Below are 15068 nucleotides of genomic sequence, written 5' to 3'. Positions count from 1 at the left end.
CGAAGCCGAGGTGATAGTGGATACAACAAACCAAAGACAGGATTAAGGGCTACAGAGGCAGTGACAACTGTATTTCGAATCCCTATTTACAAAGTCTTAGAGAAAATCTGAAATCAGCCCTATTACAAAGCACCAGCAAAGGTACCGGGTGAATTTATGGGAAGAAGCCTTGGCAAACACTATGCTTACCACAATGAGGCTGGACATCTGACTGAGAGGTGTAGAGCCCTGAAGACACATCTGGAAGACCTGGTAAGACAAGACCATTTAAGGGACCCGGTGGACGAGGCCAAGACAAGGGAAGAGCAGGTAAGACTTCCCCAGGCACCAATAGCACCGCCCCCATCAACACCGCCCCCATCAGCACCGCCCCCATCAGCACCACAACCACAGGTAGGCGGACCTCGAGTGATCAATGTGATTCACTCGAAGGTCAATAAGAATGAGATAAGGAGGGAAACCCAGAAAATGAAACACCTACAACATGTGTATCTGGTCGGGAAGAAGAGACCCAGGGCAGACAAGAGCCAAGGACCAGTGGTGTTCTTTACTAAGGAAGACCTAGATATGGTGCAGCATCTACACAACGATGCCTTGGTAATATCCCTCCAGATTGGAAAGTGCCAAGTAAAGCGCATCTTAGTTGACCAAGGCAGCTCTTGTGACATCATGTATGTCAGCTGTTACAAGGAGTTTGGCCTTCACCAGGATGACTTGGAGCAGTCTAATGGCCCAATGATTGGGTTCAATGGAACGCCGACGTGGCCCCTGGAAGCAGCAAGTTTAGAGGTGCAGGCTGGCACCAAGAAGCTAAAAACAAAGTTCACCATAATTGACACCCCCTCTCCTTACAATGCTATCCTAGGAAGGCCATGGCTGCATGCAATGGGAGATGTTCCCCCAACATTGCCTCAGCTATTGCCTCAGCTATTGCGGTTCCCAACGGAACATGAAATAGAGGAGGTCAGAGAGGATCAGTTGCAAGTAAAGAATTGCTCCATAGCAGCAATGAAGTCTACCTGCAACATACGAGAAGCAGAAACAGCGGAGATCGAGGACGAGAATATGGAAGTCCTGGATGACGTTGGCAAAGAGCCAGCCGAGAAGAGTGAAGAAGCTCTGAAGAAAATCCTTGTCCAGCAAGGGAATAAAGAACGTTTCTTCCTTCTCGGCTCAGGCTTAGCCGAGGAAGAGAAAAAAGAGTTAGAGGCATTCCTGAGAGCAACCTTGAGGTGTTTGCATGGACACCGTACGAGATGCCAAGCATTGACCCCGAGGTCACTTGCCACAGACTGAATATAGACAGGTCAGCCAAACCTGTCATCTAGCGGGCAAGAAGGCCGACACTAATGCATGTTGAGCCAGTAAAAGAGGAAGTAGATAGACTTCTAGAGACCAGAGCCATTCAAAAGGTAAATTACCCGACATGGCTAGCAAACACAGTGGTTGTGAAGAAAAAGAATAGTAAGTGGAGGGTCTGCGTGGACTTCACCAGCCTAAATAAGGTTTGTTCCAAAGATAGTTTCCCATTACCCAAGATTGACCAATTGATGGATGCCACTTTAGAGCATGGAAGGATGAGCTTCCTAGATGCCTACATGGGGTACCATCAGATAGCTATGTACCTCCCAGATGAGGAAAAGACTGCATTTATCACCCCAAAAGGGCTATATTGCTACAAAGTTATGCCTTTCGGATTGAAAAACACAGGAGCAACTTACCAGCGGTTGGTGACAAAGATGTTCAGACATCTAATTGGCAAAACTATGGAGGTATACATAGATGACATGGTCGTGAAGACCGAGGAACCTGAAGGTCATTTGGAAGACTTGAAGGCAGTCTTTGACATCCTTAAGACATATCGGCTCCGATTCAATGCATCGAAGTGTGCATTTGGAGTAGGGTCTGGTAAGTTCTTAGGATATTTGGTTACCAGAAGGGGCATTGAGGCTAGCCCGTATTAGATTAAAGCCATCTTAGAATTGAAGAGCCTAACATCGGCAAAGTAAGTGCAGATGTTGACTAGAAGGGCTGCAACCCTAAACAGATTTATAAGTAGAAGCTCTGACAAGTATAAACCTTTCTTTAGCTTAGTAAAGAAAGCCGCAGATTTCTTATGGACAGAAGAGTGCGAAGCCGCCTTGGCCGACTTGAAGAAATATTTGACCATAGCTCTACTCCTCTCAAATCCAATACCTAGAGATGAGCTGTTCTTATACTTGACAGTTTCAGAGCATGCAGTAAGTGCAGTAATAGTCAGAGAAGAAAAGGGAGAGCAAAAGGCAGTTTACTACGTGAGTAAAATTCTAGCAGATGCAGAGACCAGATATCTACCCCTGGAGAAGTTAAGACTGGCTTTAGTAATGGCCTTCAAGAAGCTGAATCACTACTTTCAAGCCCACAAAATTGTGATGTTAACTGAACATCCTTTGAGGTCCCTGTTGCAGTAGAGAGATCTAACAGGCAGAATAGCCAGATGGGCAGTAATGTTAGGCCAATACGACCTAAAATTTAGACCCAGAACAGCAATCAAAGGACAAGTCTTAGCCGACTTTGTGGCCGAGTTCACACCAGATGCCGTCATACATCGGGCTCCGTTGAGCCAAGGTATACAACGTCCCAGTGCGCAAGGGAAAACCCAGTAGGGGACAGCAGAACAAAGAAAGGAAGAAAAACTCAGGCCCTGCAGTATTTATATCGGTGACTCCTTCCCGTTGTTTGTTGATGGAAGTTCAAACCGACAAGGCGCGGGGGCAAGAGTAGTACTAGTATCTCCAGATGGGCAGGTACTTGAGCAATCCATTCGTCTGGGGTTTAAGGCCTCAAACAATGAAGCAGAGTATGAAGCACAGATAGCAGGATTAAAGCTGGCAGCAGCCATGGAAGCTGACGAGGTAATAGTCTTCTGTGACTCCAAGCTTATAGTCAACCAGGCAACAAGCGAGTATGCAGCCCAAGATGGAAGGATGTCGGCCTATGTAAAGGAAATGGGCAGACTGATGGCATTGTTCCAAAATTGTCGGCTACAGCAAGTCGGCCGAGATGACAACAGCCATGCCGATGTCCTGGCCAACCTAGCAAGTGCAATGAAATCAGGAGAAGCAAGAATAATAATGGTTGATTACTTGCCAGGACCAAGTATAGAACCACTGAACACAAAGCATGAAGTAATGTGTGTGTAGATGGGACCAAGCTGGATGGATACAATAACAGTATTCCATTGAGATGGGAAGCTGCCAGATGACTAAAAAGAAGCACACAAGATCAGACTAAAGTCGGCAAGGTTCTGTTTGACAACAGAAGGACATCTCTACAGAAGATCTTTTACTGGACCCCTTCTGAGGTATGTGCATCTTGCACAGGTTGACGACTTTCTGTACGAAATACATGAAGGAGTATGTGGAAGCCATGCTGGGAGCAAGTCACTTGCTCATAGGGCCATTATTCAAGGATACTGGTGGCCCTACATGCAGAAAGATGCTGAAGCCTATGTCAAGAAGTGTGAGAAGTGCCAGAGGTTTGCACCTTTGATACATCAACCAGTAGCAAACTTGAACCCGGTGTCCAATCCTTGGCCATTTGCCCAATGGGGCATGGATCTTGTTGGAAAACTGTCTCAAGCAACTAGACAAAGGAAGTACCTACTAGTGGTAACAGATTGGTTCACCAAATGGGTAGAAGCTGAACCCCTCGCCAAGATTCGGGATATTGATGTGAAGAACTTCATCTGGAAAAACATCATCACCAGGTTTGGGATCCCAAGAGCAATAGTAGTTGACAATGGCACACAGTTTGACAGTAAACTAATCAATAACTTCTGTGCAAAGTTTAAAATCAAGAATTATTTTTTCACCCTAAGTTTTCCTCAAAGCAACAGCCAAGCAAAAGCATCCAACAAAGTTATCCTGGATAGGATTAAGAAGAGGCTGCAAGTAACAAAGGGAAAGTGGGTGGATGAGTTGCCCAGTGTATTCTAGGCATATCGGACTACGCTGAGAAGATCAACGGGAGAATATCCATTCGCCATGGCCTATGGCACAGAGACAGTAATTCCATTGGAGGTCGGCATCCCAGGGATCAGAACACAGGGAGTAGAACATGGGACCAATGAGGCATTCCTAGCCCGAGATCTGGATCTGCTAGAAGAACGAAGGAAAAAACAGCAATTCAGCTGGGGGCATACCAGCAGCAGCTTGCCAGGGCTTATAATAAGAAGGTGAACCCGCGAGAGGTCCAATTTGGTAACCTCGTCCTGAGAAAGGTCGTCGGCAACAATAAGGATCCCAGAGAAGGCAAGCTTGGCCCGAATTAGGAATGACACCATAGAATCATCTCAATCTTAGGCAATGGGGCATATCGGCTTGAGGATTGTGAAGGCAAAGAGCTGCCAAAACCCTGGAATACTTGCAATCTGAAGTTTTTCTATCACTAGATCTTATTGTTTTTCAAGCTTTCTCTTGTTATTAGCCGAAGTATTAATAAAAGTTTTTAGATTGCTTTTTAAACTTGTATGGTGACTAATCAGGTACTTGACGATGTTTCTAATTGAAACATGAAGAATAACTTAGACTTATTATATGGCAGAGTAGAAACTTTACTTGCATATAATAGAGTTGAGCTAAGTTGGCGATGTTTCTAAGTGAAACATGACGAAAAACTTAGACTTATTATATGGCAGAGTAGAAACTTTACTTGCATATAATAGAGTTGAACTAAGTTAGGTTAACCTGGACTTGTCATATCGACAAAATCAGACACGGATTGGAGCCAAGTGCATGCCAGTCAGATTAACAAAAAGGCCGAGGTTGGTAACCTCGGCCAGTCTTGGTTTGAATCTAACCTCGGCGATAAGATCGAAAGTCACATGCTTAATAAGAACCCAAGTGAAACTTAAGTTCACATTAGGGGGCAGAGGGCTAGAGAATAATGCTTGGGAGTTGGAATTTACAAGGAATATGGTTTAAATGCTTGTTGAAATTTTGAGAAAAATTTACAAGTTGAAGTTAAGCCGAGGTTATGTTAGAGAAGATGGTTTAACACTTGTTGAAATTTTGAGAAAAATTTACAAGTTGAAGTTAAGCTGAGGTTATGTTAAAGGAAGATGGTTTAAACGCTCGTTGAAATTTTGAGAAAAATTTACAAGTTGAAGCTAACCCAAGATTATGTTGCAATAAATGAAGACAGAGGTCTTGAGCGAAGTGGCAAACTGTAAATAACACTTGTGAAAATAGTATGAATATTTTCAAGTGTTAGGTCAGAGCCGAAATAAGCTGTTAGTGGGAACAGCCAAAGTATTCCACACCGAGAAGATTACACAGTTAAGGTGTATGTTGAAAACATGGAAATTATTCTAAAAGTATAGAATCATACAAGATAGTAAAAAGAAGACAAACATACAATCACATTGAGGGAAGAAAGTTATACTTGCATTCAGATAAGGAAGTTCAAATACAAAGGCAATTCGGCCTAATATTGGAAATTACTTGTTCAAAATAGATAAAAGAACATCGGCCAAATAAAAGCTTACATTGTTTCAAAAAGAAAGGAAAAAGTACAAGGTACAGAAAAAAAGAGAAAGACATCAAATTAAGACTCCTCGGCATCTCTGGCTGGTTGGGTCTAGAGTTCAGAAGATAGCTGAGAAGACATCTCGGTGGCCCTCTTAGCCGCGAGCTCGGCATCAATTTCTTGAAGAGTTTGGTCGAGGCTCTTTTCAACAATAGGCGCGTCCGATGTTACCTTCTTAGGAGTAGCGTCTTTGGAGACCCCACCTTCCTCATCCTGAGACAAGTCTACGACGTGCTCATTCAGAGTGGGGGACTTGGCCCCAGCAGCGTCCTTCTTCTTCCTAACCAAAGCATCCTCCTTGGACTCGGAATCGTCCTCGGATTGGCTTGGAGTAGGGAGAAATGGCAGAGGGAGGTCGTCAGCATTCTTGAGGGGGGGAGTCCTCGGGGACATCAAGCGTTTTGAGGGCAGTCATCCAACCAAGGGTGAAACCCTTGTTGCATGCATACTTCACTTTGTTTTTGTATTCCTCCTTGACGTCAGCCGCCCCCTCAGCATACGTCTTCTCATCGGTGGCCTTAATCTCGGCCTCTTTTGTGGCTAGGGCATGTTGAAGCTCCTTTTGGGCCTCAACCATCTTGGCCTCGGCCTCTTTCTTTTGGGCCATAAGGACCTTGGCAATGGCCTCTGCAGCATCAGCCTTTCCTCGGCCTCGTCCTGAGTCTTCTTGACTGCTTCGGCCCAGTCTGACAAGGTCTTCATTTTTGCCTCGGCCTTTTTCATGGTCTTCTGGAAACCAGCAACCTCTCTGATCTTGTCGGCCAACTCCTTCCTCATTTCAAAGGCTTGCATTAAGAAGGAGTGGGCGTGTTGGATCGCCTGAAAGAAAATGGACAAAACAAAAGTTAGTAAAAATCCTGTGAGTATGGAAAAATAGAGAAAGAGAACTACCAAATATAGGGGACTTACTTGAACGAAATGATGTAGCATCAAAGCGAAGTTTTCATACTCGCTCATCTCGGCGTTACGATTAAGATCATTTGGAAGGAGCAAAGCCGTAGAGAGTGCAACGCCGACCTCAAGATCAGTCGCGTTATCACTAACTCTGACCGGCTTGTCCTCTATGGTAATGGGGGGAGCCCAGGGGGCATCTGATTTCATAGAGCCCGAGGTTGTTGTGGGCTCGGACCTCGACCTCTTGTTCGAGTTGATTGGGATAGTTCGGCCTCGGCAGGCCTCTTCTCAGCAGCAGATGGGGTCTTTTCACTCTCAACCAATTTTAAAATTGGCAAGGTACCCTCAGTGTCAATCTGAGTCACCGTTACCTTAGGCTGGGCCTTCTTCAGTCTTTTGGGGTTTGGTTTTGGTTAAGGCTATGCCAGTTGAGCATTGACAGTGTCGGGGATGTAAGCCAGAAAGTCTTCTGCGACTGCTTTCTTACGACCCATCTCGGCAGCGATTGCAGTTCGGCGTCGGCGTCGACGTCTGCGTTGAGATGGAGGGATCAAGTATGGAGCTAAGGTTGATAGTTGCTCAGCTGGATCTGAAGTTGATCCCTGATCTGGCTGAGATTATGAAGTTATTGGAGGAGTTGTGGTGGAAGAAGGAGACTTGCTCTTCTTTTTTGGGACGTCGAGCAAAACGGACTTATAAGTTGGGATGTAGTTGAGCAGTAAAGGAGCTCTCTGCTTGTGAACTAGCAGATCCAACAGCTTCTTCAAGCCCTTGCTCGGGAAGAAGGACTTACAGAAGTCTTTTGCCGGTTGTGGAAGAGCTGCAAGAAAAACAGACGTTAGAACGCATAGAAAGAACAAAGTATTGAAGACTTTGAAGACAAGTAAGTATAAATACTTGGCTCTTACCATTACCCTCTATGAAAACTGTTCGGCTAAGAGGGTAGAGATGGAGGTCCTCATTTGGAGCGAACTCCTAGTTTCCCAAGACAATGAAGTAATCGTCCCCGGCTCCCTTGTCGGAGTCTGGGAGGTCGGCAACAATTTTGTACTCTGTGGACCTCGGTTTGAGGTAGTAAATATAGTCTTTTTCTAACTTGAGGCCACACATGGTGTAGCAGTATTGGATGTCAGCTAAAGTTATCCTAGCATTCTCTTTTTTGGCTAAGGTTATTATGCCGTTGATAACACAGTAGGAGTTGATGGCGAGTTGCATTGGGTTCAATTTGTAGTAATGGAGGATTTCTCGGAAAAGGATGTCGAGTGGGAGCCTAAGTCCACACTCTATGAAAGCTACAACTGGGAAGGGTATGGAATTTACTGTGGGCATGATGGAGTCATCCTCCCCAGCCAACCTTAGATGGACGTCGGCTGGGATGGAAAACTCCTGCCTGAAATATTCTAGCTTTCTGGGTAAAGTGCAATTCATAAGACGGTTTATCTCAAAATTAACCTTGACTTGTGAACCACTTTTTGGTCTCCTGAAGAAAGGCAAGAAGTTCCAATGGGACGGCTGATGCCAAGCTACTCTTGAACAGATCAAAGAATATTTACAGAACCCGCCCATGTTATCGCCACCAGAGCCGGGAAAACCGCTGATATTGTACCTTTCAGTGACTGAGACTACAATGGGCTGCATGCTCGCACAAGAATCGGAGGATAAGGTGGAGAGGGCCATCTACTATCTGAGCAAGAAGATGTTGGACTACGAGACCCGCTACACTTCGCTCGAGAAGGCTTGCTTAGCTTTGGTATGGGCTACCAGGAAGCTGTGGCACTACTTGTTAGCTCACTCAATAATGTTGGTTTCACGACTGGATCCCATCAAATACCTTTTCGAGAAACCGGCACTTACGGGTAGGCTAGCTCGTTGGCTGCTGTTGCTCTCCGAATTCGATCTGAAATATGTGACACGCAAGTCAGTCAAAGGAAGAGCAGTGGTAGAGTTCTTGGCCGATCATCCAGTCGAAGGAGGTGAAGCGGTGGAGTACTTATTCCCAGATGAAGCCATTTTGCACATCGACAACGAATATTGGACGATGTACTTTGACTGAGTATCAAATCAATACGGGTATGGGATAGGAGTGTTGCTGATAGCACCTGACAATTCCCGTATCCCTCTAGCCTTCAAACTCCGGTTCAAAGAATATGAGGCGTGCATTGCCGGCCTAGAAGCGGCCTTGGAACTAGGGGCAAGACGTTTGGACGTCATCGGGGATTCAAACCTTGTTGTATCTCAGGCAAACGGAGACTGGAAAGTCAAAGAAGAAAAGATGATGATGTACCATCAGACCTTGGACTTGCTAATCCCTCGGTTTGAAAAGCTAAACTTTGCTCATCTTCCAAGAGAGAACAACAGGTTCGCCGATTCTCTAGCAACTCTATCTTCCATGATAGACATCCCATTTGGAATCCGGATGCATCCAGTCGTCATTGACCAGAATTTTGCGCCAACCTACGAGTCGATCGCCGCTATAGACGAGGTTCAGGACGAAAACCCCTGGTATTTTGACATTTGGAATTTCTTGGAAAAGGAAGCATACCCGCCAGGGGTAAATGCCAAGGATAAGAGGGCAATCAGAAGAATGGCCGTCCAGTTCATCATCTGTGGGGGTAAGCTGTATAAAAGAGGTCATCTGGGAATGCACAAGCTGTGTGTTGAAGCCGAAGAATCGAAGCGCCTGATGGAGGCCATCCATGGAGGAGAATGCGGCGCGCATATGAACGGAGTAATGCTAGCACGGAAGATCCTCAGACAGGGTTATTACTGGTCCACCACGGAGGAAGATTGTATTAGTTTTGTTCGGCGATGCCACAAGTGTCAGATTCATGCAAACCGCATGAACATCCCGCCGTCAAAGCTATACAACATGACTTCGCCATGGCCATTTTCAGTTTGGGGAATCGATGTGATCGGGGCTGTCACTCTGAAAGGGTCGAATGGGCATGAGTTCATCCTGGTTGCGATAGATTATTTCACGAAGTGGGTCGAGGCCCAATCATATGCGGTGTTGAAGGCGTCACACGTTGCAAAGTTTATTAGAAACATCATTTGTCGCTATGGGGTCCCAAACGAGATAATTTCAGATAATGGTTCCCACTTCAAGAAGGAAGTGACAGACTTGTTGGCGAAATACAACGTGGCTTTCCATAAGTCATCTACATACCGGCCGCAAACCAACGGAGCAGTCGAGGCCGCCAACAAGAATATCAAACACATACTGCAGAAGATGGTGGAAACCTACCGGGATTGGCCAGATAAGCTGCCGTTTGCTCTGTGGGGCTACAGGACTTCAATCAGAACTTCTATCGGAGCGACTCCGTATTCATTGGTTTATGGGATGGAGGCCGTTCTACCTATCGAGATTGAGGTTCCGTCATTACGAGTATTGGCCGAGTGTCAAATGGCCGAGGCAGATTGGCAGCAGAGCAGATTTGAGGAACTCATGCTTTTTGACAAGAGAAGACTGAAAGCACTGTACCATATTCAAGGCTATCAACGCAGAATTGCCCGGGCTTGCAACAAGAAGGTTAAGTCCAGGAACCTAAAAGAAGGAGATTTGGTGCTCAAGGACAACCGAGCTCCCATCCACGACCCAAGGGGCAAGTTCAAACCCAATTGAACCGGTCCCTACATCATCAAAGCTATCTGGTCAGGTGGAGCTGTGGTTCTGATGGATCTAGATGGCCTAGAGTTTTCCCAACCGATCAACATGGACAAGTTGAAGAAATACTACCCTTGAGAGGCTCGCTAAGCCGAAAACCCGAAAGGGTGACCTAGGCAAAAGTTAGAGCACAAAAAATTGGAAAATATAAAAACTGAGCTCGCAAGGTTGAAAACCCGCAAAGGGCGACCTTGGCAAAAGTTAGAGCGTAAAAGGAGAGTGAAAATACCCGAGTGAACCTAAGCCTGAACTACGTAAGGCTTGATTCCCATCTTTGGGATACGTAGGCAACTTCACCTTGAAGTTCAGCCATAAACTTTTCCCCGATCAACTTTGTCCATTTTGACCATCTTGGTCATCTTTGTCCATCAGCTTTTATCGCGATTTCCAGTACAGTGCTATTCAGACTAGGGGCAACTTTCCGTTGCCGCGACGGTGCAGAGCTATCCAGACTAGGGGCAACTTTCCGTTGCCATGCAGTGCCGCGGTACTCTTCAAACTAGGGGCAACTTTCCAGTTGTAGGGATCTGGGGTTGTGCATCTCAGTGACAAATCTTAGGCGTGTCCAGTTCTGATCCACATCGAAAATGGTTTTGAAAAGTTTTAATAAAAGTTGACTTTGTTCAAATTAATCTCTTTACAACTAAGACCATTTTTGGACCAAAGCGGAAAATGTTCAGTACCACAACCTTCAATTTCATTGATTTCAAAACAGAGTTCTCCTGCTCTTGCATACAATCGAAGTTGCTTTTTATCACGTTCATAAAGAAAACTTGAAAGTACTAATAAAGCAATAAATTCGGGGCGTAGTCAAGTCAAGTATCCCTGCGCCCCCTCCCAGAGCTGGTCGAAGCCTCTGACGCCAAGCTAGGTCCAACCTGTGCCTCCTCGTTGAGCCAATCCAAGCACTCGTCAGACAAAGTGCAACTGAAAGTGAGAGCAGGAGCCAGGAGCTCTCTAGTCCTCCATACTGTGGCATATCGAGCAAGCTGTGCACCTCGGACAGGGAAAGCAGCTGGGTACTCAATCCCCTCTGGTGGGCAAATCTGATCATGACCGAACTGGCGCAGGAACCGAAACGGAAAGTAGAACACACAGTGGGTTAGACCAATCAACTGGATCCCGATCAGCCGGGACATGCTATAGCTCATTGCCGAGAGGTTGAGCCAAGGACAACGCCAAGCAATGCGATCTGCGGACAAATTGCACATCCAGTCAAACCATCACCTTCCATCAGGGGCATCGACTAGGCGTTGTCGAAAGAAATAGCCTCGAGCTGAGTAGGCCGGGCAAGAATCCACAACCTGCAATTTGTCCATTAACCATACCTGGGGAGGGATGAAAAATGAGAGAATAAAGAATAGAGAGATGTACGTTGAGAGAAAAGCGAGAAAAGGGTTTTTGTGAGAAAAATCGAGCCTGAGGGCCGAGTGATGTGAGCAAATACATATATAAGATGGGACGGGAAACATTACTTGCAGCAGCAGTGGACTCCCAGCAAATCTAGTCATCTCCCGGCGATAGACAGAATCTAAGCCCATCAGCGTCTCGGCCAAGGTCATGGCGATACAGCTCTTTCCTTCTCTCAGGCCTTGAGCAACTTCAATCAGACGAATGCTAGCTCCGCCGAAGCCCGGGGAAAGCAGAAAGCGAGATAGCAAGCATAAGCAAAGGGCGTGTTGTCGGAAACCTTGCCAATAATGGTTGCTGCGGTCACCGACGTCAGAAAAACGATGGATCACACCAAGGATATCCAGTTCCCCATTACATATCAGAGATCGAGCATCATGTGCGGTGAGTCCACACATCCGCCCTAAAGCTTGGGCGTGGCCAAAGCGGAACTGGGGCAAGATCTCTTCATGACTTTCAGATTCCATCAAAACTTGAAACTCTTCAAAAGTTGGACATACCTCTTGACCGCCGAAGCTAAAGACATGCGTCACTGGGTTCCAAAACCTCGCCGCGGCATGGAGGAAAGGGAGATGCAGTGGAGTGCGACCCAGCGTGAATAGTGCATTCAAGCCGAAACCCCGGAAGTTTAACTTTTCCAAGCCATCTAGAGAAGCGATCCAAGCTGTGAGATTTTCAACGAGAAACGCCTCCATCTTTGTGCAAAACTAAGATGAATTGAATCAAAGCACGGAGCTAAGGCTTTTAAAGAGGGAAAAACACTATTCAGGAGGACAAGTGTCAAAAATTGGGCGGCTGCAGGGTTAAGTGGCCGGCCGGCCACTTTTTCTGGCAGGCCGGCCACTTCTTGTTACAAAACTGGCCGGTGGCCCCCTCTCTGCAATAAACCTAGCCGGCCGGCTCCTAAAAGTGGCCGGCCATGCTCCAATGTATGCCTTTGGCCCTGTTTTACCCTCCGAGGGAAGGTTTCAAGCATTTCCATGCAACGGATGTGTCGAAGGCCTCTATTTCCCTCTGTTTCGGATGCGTTCCGTTGCCTAGATCGTCCGGAGTACACTTCGTTTTTGTTGTTTTGATTATCGAGTTGTTGTTTTGTTTATCGAGTTGTCGTTTTGCTTATCGAGTTGTTTGTCGAGCTGTCGTATTTCGTGTTTTTGAGTTGTTACTCTTTGTTTAAGCTTTTTTGTTTAAGTCTTGTTTATCGAATTGTCAACATTATTGCATTTTGATTATCGAGTTGTAAACTTGCTAGGGTTCTGTTATATCTTAGTAAGTTGAGTTGCTTAGTTTGTTGCGTCGGTTCACTACCTGACTTAGTGATTACACAATGCACATTCCCATTCAATTTCATTTTTGTGCAAAATAAAATGATGCGATACGATGCTAAAAGTTTAAAATACAAACACCTTTTCAAAAGTTGTTTCATTCCATCATGTTTTACAACAAACAAAGGTATAAGTTTTACAGAAAATAAAACTGCCTAACAATATGCAAAGTGCTACAAGCTACTAGCAAAAAGGAAAATAAAGCAGGAAACAGCAGCATCAATGCCCTCGGGAGCGGGAATGAGAGGCCCTCCTCATCCTCTTCTGCGGGACAACCTCTGCACCACCATCATCATCCGGGTCGGAGCTGTCGTCCTCAGGATCCCCCTCAGCCTCGCCTCCACTCCCGGAACCAAGACCGGAGTCCCCCTCCTCAGCAGATGTCTCTGACTGACGGTCTGTAACCTCCTCCTCATCCTCCTCATCAGGCTCCGCCTCTATAACATGTGCCTTGCGTCTGCGAGAGGACCCTCCTCGAGCTCCTCGGAAAGGCCTAGATGGCCCAGCTCCTCGGGAAGGCCTGAATGGCCCAGCTCTGTGAAAAGGCCCAAATGGCCCAGCTCCCCGAGAAGGCCCAGGTGGCCGAGCCTGCGGCTGAGCATATACCGGAGGCATCTGAGAACAAAGAGTTCAAATTAAATACATCAGTCTAAACATGTACGTCAGATACAGATGCAAGTAAAAACTACATGAAGTGGGTGCATGAAAACACCGTGTACAAGCGGGGTGTGTGTCTGATGTGCTCTACACAAATAGCCTATCAATGCAGTAGAAATTAGCATGTCATCAGAAGTATGATAAATGCCAGAAAACTAAAGAGTACCTAGAAGCCCATGATAGACAACTGTGCCTCCCTCCGCAAGACCATGCCCTCGAGTGAGGCCACCAATCTGATCACCTCCTCCATGTACTCTCTGGGTGGCTGCAAATACAAGCTCAAATCATCAACGAATAAAGGAGTGTCTAAGCATTTGAATGATAGATGAAAAGCAGTAGAACATACCAGCGGTGAGTCGGGATCAATGACATATCGATGACCGGGTCGGAGACTCAATCGGGATCGAAATCGGAGAGGTAGTCCCAAACTGCCACCCCATCAGCTCAGTCGGCATATCCGGCCACCCAGGATGAGGAAGAGTCGGAGGAATCGGAGGAACTGATCTACCCCCACCTCTCGATGTACCAGCCCTACTAGTGGAAGGAGCGTCTGTAGCCCGAGCCTGGCCTGACTCGAAGATGGTGCACCAACAAGTCTCAGCGACGGCGTACGGACTCCCGTCAATGGGGGCATTAGATATATATGGCGATAAGTGGCATAGTCCCTATCCTCGAGATGTAGCAAAGCATCAGTGCCCAACATAGCTCCAGTAACATCCTGGGAAGAAAGCCTATCAGCAGTCCGCATACTGACTGGGGGTGCTACAGGAGGGTCCTGAGAAGTGTACCCCCATACCTAACGCAAAAAGCGTTCCCCCAGAAACCATGCTCTACCAACCGGTCCTTCGAGTAGGATCCTGTACTGGGAGGTGCCCGATCCTCCGGCATACTGAAATCGGAAACCATCACCCAAGGGTGCCCAGGGCTGCCATGTAATCTGCGGATAACAAGTGCATAAACCAATCCGAAATAGGGAATATGCGGGGCAAATCAAAGATGAAAATGGAAGGGACTGAGAGTTTTGAAATACCTCCATCGTTCACACAGAGTCAAAATACTGCCGTAGATAAAAGAGAGTCTCTCGGGGTCTCGGCCGGTGCTGGCCCTCGAACACCAGTGAGTACGGGGTCATGAGGGGCCCTGCCACCACCAACTCTGGGGCTAACGTCGGGAAATATACGTAGACCCATAACTGAGAAAAGCAGTGCAGAATGTAAATACAAAGTGCTGAGGGCAAAATACAGACTGTAAAGTGCGTTATGTGTGCAATGTACAAGTAATGAGGAGCAGAAATGTAAATCAAGAGGACAGAAAGTACCTCCCAGGCTCTCCAATAACCGCCAAGTAAGTCTCCCTGCCCGCGGGAGGTCGCGCTCATGTAGCAGTAAAGGGTAGCCAGGCCGGCGCCACCCTAGTCGTACCGACCGACCTGTGATAGGTCAACCAGAGCGCTCAACAGATACAGCCCAACCGTGTTCCCTCTATCAGCGAACAGAGTAGTCCCGAAGAGGAACATAAGAAAACCACGGGCATACTGCTCTGCCTCCTCA

Source organism: Camellia sinensis, chromosome 15, assembly GCF_055761805.1.
Source record: "Camellia sinensis isolate YWXY chromosome 15, ASM5576180v1, whole genome shotgun sequence".
In the NCBI taxonomy this organism is placed as follows: Eukaryota; Viridiplantae; Streptophyta; class Magnoliopsida; order Ericales; family Theaceae; genus Camellia; species Camellia sinensis.
Note: the sequence above shows the minus strand (reverse complement) of the source record.